Source organism: Halichoeres trimaculatus, unplaced genomic scaffold (assembly GCF_033239565.1).
Source record: "Halichoeres trimaculatus isolate MK-OKI-2021-1 unplaced genomic scaffold, fHalTri1.1 fHalTri1_scaffold_57, whole genome shotgun sequence".
Classification (NCBI taxonomy): domain Eukaryota; kingdom Metazoa; phylum Chordata; class Actinopteri; order Labriformes; family Labridae; genus Halichoeres; species Halichoeres trimaculatus.
This window is the reverse complement of record NW_027437236.1, coordinates 9,215-16,955: the sequence shown is the minus strand read 5'-3', so window position 1 is coordinate 16,955 and position 7,741 is coordinate 9,215. Positions and strand designations below refer to the sequence as shown.

General features: G+C 42.7%; 1 long non-coding RNA gene across 1 annotated transcript; it reads left to right on the top strand.

Annotated features, from left to right (window-relative positions):
* Positions 1-293: 293 nt before the first annotated feature.
* On the top strand, positions 294-6,475 carry LOC141786666 (uncharacterized). Its single transcript, XR_012597913.1, has 3 exons — positions 294-400; positions 5,479-5,599; positions 5,795-6,475. It is a non-coding gene; the product is annotated as an uncharacterized LOC141786666 (long non-coding RNA).
* The last annotated feature ends 1,266 nt before the right edge of the window (positions 6,476-7,741 follow it).

Genomic DNA, 7,741 nt, shown 5'->3' with positions numbered 1-7,741 from the left:
TGACAGACACAGCAAACCTTCTTGCCACAGCTCACATTGATGTGACATCCTGGATGAGCTGCACTACCTGAGCCACTTGTGTGGGTTGTAGACTCCGTGTAGTGTTGCTTCCTAAGTGTACAGTTTGATTTCACAGAAGTGTGATTGACTTGGAGTTACACTGTGTTGTTTAAGTGTTCCCTTTATTTTTTTTTTGAGCAGTGTACATTTTTTGGGAACGGAAGATGTAGAAAAGGCCCTGGATCATAAGCCACACCCCATGACAGACTGTGATGTCACGGCCGACGAGCAGTGTTGGAGTTGCTTCGTAGCTGCAGTGAGCATCGCTGTGTGGACTTGTGCCTGTTCCTGTGTATAAGTCAGTGTGGACTCTTTTGGGTTTATGTGCGTCCATGCAACTGTGAGTACAAAGCTGCCTTTATGCTGAAGACTACCTTGGTTGAAGTTTGTCAAGATTTATCATGCATGTGCTTGTATATCGTTCCCTCTGCTTACCGAGCCTCGTGTGATATGGAGATTTACTTTCAGTGTTAAAATCCTTCCTTACCTATAATAGTGAGCTATAAGTGTTAGAACTCATTTATCATTCAGTTGTTCTTTGGTTAGAGTTGTACAGTGTGAATTACATGGTTATTTGTAAGTCCGGTGAAGAGTTTGCCGTAACTGTGTGTCGTTGAAGCTGCCTTTGATGTGTGCCGCATGCTAGGATTGCTGGCGCCGCTGCTCGTTAATTTTCCGCCACTAGATGGCAGTCTTGGCTTATTAATAGAGATCAGTGTGAGAAAGGATTATAGGACTTTCATCTATCAGTGAATAAGACCCTTTATTGTATACTGTGGCTGTTAATTGCATTTTAGGATTTATTCAGTTAATAACCTATTTGTTTGAGGATGTATCCATACTTATTTATGTTTTGTATTTGTTTACAGAACCACATAACTACAAATAACTCAGATACAAGAGTCCTTTGAGATGTTGCACCTTCAGAAAGGAAAATAAAGACAAGTAAATGCATCAAGGGTCCTGCCTCCTACATTCTGACCGATGTACCACAGTGAATGCCCATCCCACGAACCGCAAATACAGTCCTTTAAACCTTCCTCCATTACAGAAGAACATATGCTGCAAATGCATTGCTGCATTTACAACAATGATTCAACCCTGATTGGAATTGAGGGTAATGAGCAAAATGTACAGACTTCCATCAGTTAGCAACAACAAATCAAGAACTGCTTTCAAAGGCCTCTACATCTGCTCTCTTGCTGTTGTCTAAAGCTCAGTCAGAGTTTGTTCTAGGGGCTCTGGATCTATGGGATAAAGAAAACATGGAGCAGAGAAGGATCACAGCAATTTGACGGAAATACAACTTCATGCTGACCTCTTTCACCTCTGGCAGCAGCTCAGGAAGCGTCTCAGCAGGGGACTGGTCAAAGACATGCACACAAGGAATGGATTTGTCCATGTCTGCAAAGAATCATGGGACAGCTTTAGAGCCTAAACAAGGAGACAACAGCCTGAATTAGAGAAATTGCATGTCCCTTGCAGCTAATGCGTTGAAATGCTGAAGCTGAGGAAAGAAAATGTGAAATGAAATTGCTATTAGTACTGAACAAAGCTGAAAATGTGAAATGGAAAAAAGAAAAAGCAGAAGAAATTATAACTGTGGTAGAAATAATGATTAAAGTAGCAAAGAAAGAAGAAAAAGTAGTTTCAATAGTAGGGGAGACTGGGGACAGTTGCATCAAGGGACGGTTGCAACAAGCCTTATTTCTCCAATCAGAAACATGCTTGAGTGATGACACTCACACTGCACATGTTCAGTTAGACCCACTACCCACCAAGAAGAGAGAGGCCATATTGAGCATCTGGTCCTGCTTCTATCAAGTAAAGTTGTTTAGAAGGTATGAAAGTAGCTTTTTTCATAAGCTGTTTTTTAGTCATACTGTCCTGAACTTTATGTATGAATGAATCCAAACCTATCTAGTTTGAATCACTTTTTGTTGTCTATTAAATGACATGGTGAGCATGGGCTCTAATTTCGTAGACCAGGCGCAGGCGCAGGCGCACCTGCCCTGCGCCGGCCTTCGCCGTGTGCACAGGGTGTGACCGGCGCACTTTGCAAGTTTCCTGCATTGCCAAGAGAGGCGCAGTACAGGCGCACATGAGCGCGGAGCTGCGCGTCCACGCCTCCCTCCGCGCAAATGGCAGAGAGGGAGGAGAAAAGCCGTGAGTGGGTTTAACACAGCCGAGCGCTGTTTTCACCAATCAAATGAGCGCCTCTCCTTGCCTTTAAATGCCCTGCGACTGAGGCGCAGCGTCTGATTGGTCTAATCGATCTCCAGCACCACGGAGAGAGTGTTGGTAGCGGAGACGGTCAGAGCCGCTGTGCCTGCAGCAGGAGAATGGACAGCGGGGCGCATCGAAGGACACAACGCGTCACCTTGTGGGCCAGCTCCCGGGACAGATTTAATCTGTTCCTTTGTCTTTATTCGGAGTAAAAAATTAAGAAGCAGTTACACAGCTGGCTTATCCATTCAGAATACTTTTAATCCACCTGCACTCCTGGTTTGTCATCGCCAAGCAGTGCCTTTGGTGATACACTGTATACTCTCCCAGTGTCTCCACCTCATCCTCCTTACAGTAATGTACTCCATCTTTTTAGATCATGTTAAAAATAAAGACTAAAACAGAGAAATATGGGAAATCACGGGTAAATCCTGAGTGACATACATTTATTTTGTCTGTTTTTTTCTTCGTCTTTTCTCTCCCTATTTTCTTTGAATGAAATGAAATGAGAGAACCAGCTATATACTCAGTATCAGATGTTAAGGCTGTTTATTGTTTAACTGTAAGATGTGCATCAAACTTCCAGCTGCCGTCAGGTTGACTTTCCATTATGACAAACGGCTTTAATCTGACATCAGATGTGACGGGAAAGTTAATATAGATATAACTGTATATGCTGGTTCAGACAGTTACATTAAACAGTGATTGCTGTGATTGTTTACTGCATCAAAATGTGTGTGACACTCTGGAAACCTGCCTCTGAGGCTTTGATGACATGTGGGCACATGTGCGCCTGTCACCAAATCACAGCTGCGTGGGGTGCGCTCCGCCTTGCGCCGAGGATAGACCAGGTTGGAGCTGGCGAGCTTTCAGCGCACTTTTTTGGCACGAAATTGTCACTGCCCCAACATGAATCTGCTGACACCTCCCCCTGGTGCGCCGTCAACTCCCCCAGTCGCGCCGTCACACCCATCTCTGCGCAGACGGTCTACCAAATTGTCAAATTAGCAGCGCACGGTGGTGCGCCACACGAAATTAGCACTGCGCAGGCTGCGCCAGGCTTGCGCCCCCTGCGCTGCGCCACGAAATTAGAGCCCCATGTGTCAATGTCAATGTGGCTAGCTAGCACACAGTGTTTTGTCATGACTGGTACCATGGGGACAGTTACAACTGTTGCAACTGTCCCCATGCTATTAGGTTAGTCACATTAGAAGAGACCACACAACTATATTTTTTAAGGTTTTCAGTTCAGAATAGGAAAAAATAATATATTTTATTGCTCATGATGACCAGAACAGGCAATCATATGGAGAAACTAACGCTAATGATAAACAGAATAATTTCCCAAATAACTTGTTAAGCAAAAATTAGCAATAAGTTATTATTGTATGTTGTATGTGTCATATACACTTGTCATATAGTGAATGAATCATCTAAGAAATTGTAAAAAAAAGAAATGATTCCATTCTTTTTGTCCCAAAATGCAACATTGGGTTTTTATAGCTTCAGCAACATCTGCACATTGACTCAAGGTAGGCCCATGTTTTAAACAAAACAAAACTAATTAAATACCTTAAAGTTGTACAGAAAAGAAAATTGAATTTGAGCCCACTCTGGGTCATACCATTAGTATTTGTCCTATTTCGACAAAACACTGAGGATAATTAGTGAAAAATTAATGTTTTTTTTATATATACATGTTGCAACCGTCCCTGATCTGTGTTGCAACTGTCCCCAGGTTTGGGGTCAGTTGCAACGTCTGAATTCCTCTATTCAAATGAATATTGTGATTAATATGTTATAAGTAGCCATCTTTAAAGTGAGCCAAGTTTCTGTTAAAACAAAAAAATCCAGGTTGTTTTGGGAAATAAAATCATGGCATAGAATAATAATAATAATAATAATAATAATAATAATAAATTTTATTTATATAACGCTTTTCAGGAACTCAAAGACACTTTACAACAGTTAAAATCAATACAAGCAATGAACAGAAGTCAAACAGAAGTCAAACAACAAAACAAAGCAAAACAACAGTACAATCACAAGTTAAAAGCTAATCTAAAAAGGTGATTTTTTAACAGAGATTTAAAATAAAGAGAAGTCGGAGCAGTTTTGGATTTGCGTGGGGAGAGAGTTCCAGAGAGTGGGGGCAGCTATGGAAAATGCTCTGTCTCCCCAGGTTCGGGGCTTGGTTCTGTGAGGGGGAGACATGAGGTTGGTGTGTGAGGAACGGAGGTTACGGGAGGGAATGTGGTGGTGGAGGAGGTCAGTGAGGTAGGAAGGGGCCTGGTGGTGGAAGGCTTTATGGGCGAGGAGGAGAATTTTAAACTGTATGCGGAAGGGGACGGGAAGCCAATGGAGATGTTGGAGGACGGGAGTGATGTGGTCACGGGAGCGGGTGCAGGTGAGGAGGCATGCAGCAGAGTTTTGAATGTACTGTAGTTTATTGAGGACTTTGGATGATGAGCCAAAGAGGATGCTGTTACAGTAGTCTAAGCGTGATGTGATAAATGCATGAACCAGTTTTTCAGCAGCAGAAAAGGAGAGGAATGGACGAAGGTGGGCTATGTAAAAAGGTTTTGTTGTTGATTGATCTGATGTTTAAAAGTCCAAAGTTCACAGGTTTACTGTTAAAAGCAGGGCGGGGTAGCTGGGGGAGCAGGGGGATGTGGATGAGGTTGGAGGGGATACAGTTTCTGACTGGACAGGAGTGAGGACGTGAGGAGGTGGTGCGGACTGGGAGAAAATATTGACTGGTGGTACTGATGATGATGATGATGTGTGTGTGTGTGTGTGTGTGTGTGTGTGTGTGTGTGGGGGGGGGGGGGGGGGGGGGGGGGTGGGGGGGGGGGGTGGGAATGGGCAGGTGAGTGGGCGGGGTTAACAGGACTGCTTTGGGGTGACCAGATGTTGCTGTGGGGTGTGTGTGTGTGTGTGTGTGTGTGTGTGTGTGTGTGTGTGTGTGTGTGTGTGACCTGAGTGTGGGGGAAATGAGCTGCTGAGTGCAGACTGTCAGACAGTTGAAGAGTGGATCTTTAATTGAATGTTAGATGACAGCAATTGGCTACCCCGCCTGTAGCCCACATGTAGTTCCTGTATATAGGGCTTGTCCTCAAACAAAGTCCAGACAGGAACGTGAACCCACGTGAGCTTCTACTCTCACAAGTGCCCTTTCTGCACCCGGCACAGGAGTCAGCGGCAGCCTCTATCTGGAGCTGATGTGAGTGGCAGCTTGCAGAAAATCTGCACGGAAATCTGGACTGCAACCGTTCTGGAGCCAATGTGTGCGCGGTGTAAATCTCTTTGTGAGGTGATGTGGATGTTTCTTACACATATCCTTATGTACCTGCTCTAATTCAACACATCTGGTGACCATTGGTAGCATTGAGAAAAAGGAAAAACACCACGCTCTAGTGGTTAAAAAAACTACAAATGAAAAAATTTTGCTCTGTATGTCTTGTTATTTTGTAAACCAGTTCCTAATCGTCTTCGCCTCTGCCAACAGCCATCTACACCCAGTTCCAGCTCCTGTATCACTCCTGTCTCCCCTGGATCTCACTTTGGACTCTGGACTCACTTGTTCTGGACTCTGGCTTCACGCCCAGGGACCCTGGACTCACCAACCAATCTACTTCATCCTAATCTCTGGCTCACTGCTCACTCCCTGTTCAATAACTGTTTCTCCTGCAGACTAAAGACTCTTGGCCATTGTTAGAATATCTAACTGGTGTATATGTGCTTTGCTACATTATTATCCAAATGTGCTCATATGCGGTCATAAATTAACAGGTTTCTTTTCAGATGGTTTTAAGCTCTTGAGAGACTACAGATCACCCAGAACTGTGTGTGCGTTTTTCAGATAAATTATGTGCTTTCAGTTTTAACATGAGTAAGTGTGGTTTGCAGATGTAGACAAAAACAGGAAGTTCAACTGCAAAAGTGAAACTGTGGTTTTGAGGTGAACAGAAGTTAAAGGTCTGTCAGGGAAAAAGTTAAAGGTCTGTTTTTACCATGTGTGTAGGCGTCTGCAAGTGTCTGTATGTGTATAATATATTTCCCTTTTTAGGTAATCCATCGATGTTGCTGTGTCCTGTAAGAGAACACGACGTGAACGAGCACAGAGGCGGTGATGTGACGCTCACCAGAAGACTCAGACTAAGGAAATGACATGTTTAAACTAGGAGGAGCTGAAAAGAATGATAATAGGGTTCGAGTAAGATAGGGGGTTCTTTTACCCAGTAAATGTCTGTGGAGAGGAAAAGGTAGAAAGAACCAAAATCTGTCCACATTTTTCGGCTTGTAATCAATAAATCTCGGTATCAAATGGAGAACTGAGTTATCATCATCAACAAACACCAGGAAACAAGGTAAGCACCTCGTTTCCAACACCATCTATTGTGTTTGCTATTTTTTCAATACATCATTTCTTGCAACAGCCTCTTCCTCTAATTGTTTTGTGTTCTTAATTTGGATTCAAACTAGAAAGGTAGCCATAACTGCAGAACTCTTTTTTTTACCTGAGACAATTTATCCAGCACATGACGTACTTTGTTTATACTGTATTTACACATAATCAATATAATTCATAATTCTCCACAAGTCTTGACTTTTATCAAAAGAATTTTAAGAAAGGCCTTCCCTGAGACTCATTTGATGGTCAGTACTTGTCATGTGGTTTCAAAAAGCAAGTACTCTTAGCCAGACAGAGTTAGACTGCATCTTTGTTAATGTCCTATAAATGCAAAGCTTTGTGTAAGTACACCTTTTTCCAGGAGTGGATGGGTTCAGCATTATGCATTTTCTGTCTTGTGTTATATATTTTTGTAATAATTGGTATAATTTTGTATTTTAATGCAGTCACATGCTATGTTCAGGGTTGATGAATGTTTATATGGCAGATAGAAAGATAACTCCTGTCTCCAGCTTGTGTCTGACCTTGAGTAAACTTTCACCCAGTCTCCTAGCTCCATGCTGTGATTCAACTCACACACTCTGATAGCACATCTCTCTGAAACCTGACACCAGCTGTGGGTTGAGACAGTGGTGTCACTCTCTTTTTTTGGCCAATTACTCTCAAGTGTGAGGTTTCACACAACCTCTAGATAGGCACAGCATTGATTGTTATAAAACTGTATTGCTCCCAGATATCGGGGCTCATTCTTTTGAGACTTGCGCTGTAAACCTTACCTGTGACCAGAATAAATGCTGAACTGAGAAATAGGTCCTCTTCGGGTGATTCTTGAGAAGTAGGTAAATCTTCACTTGGCAATCAAAATTTTGCTTTCAGCAGTTAGACAAATTAGTTTTTACACAACGATTTATTATCACAGTAAAAAAAAAATTCATTTCCAACAAAAAAACACACGTACTATATAATAAACAACAAACAACAAAAACTTTGGTCCAGCCCACAGGCAGGAGAACACAGGCCTTACAATGCAAGCTATGCCCA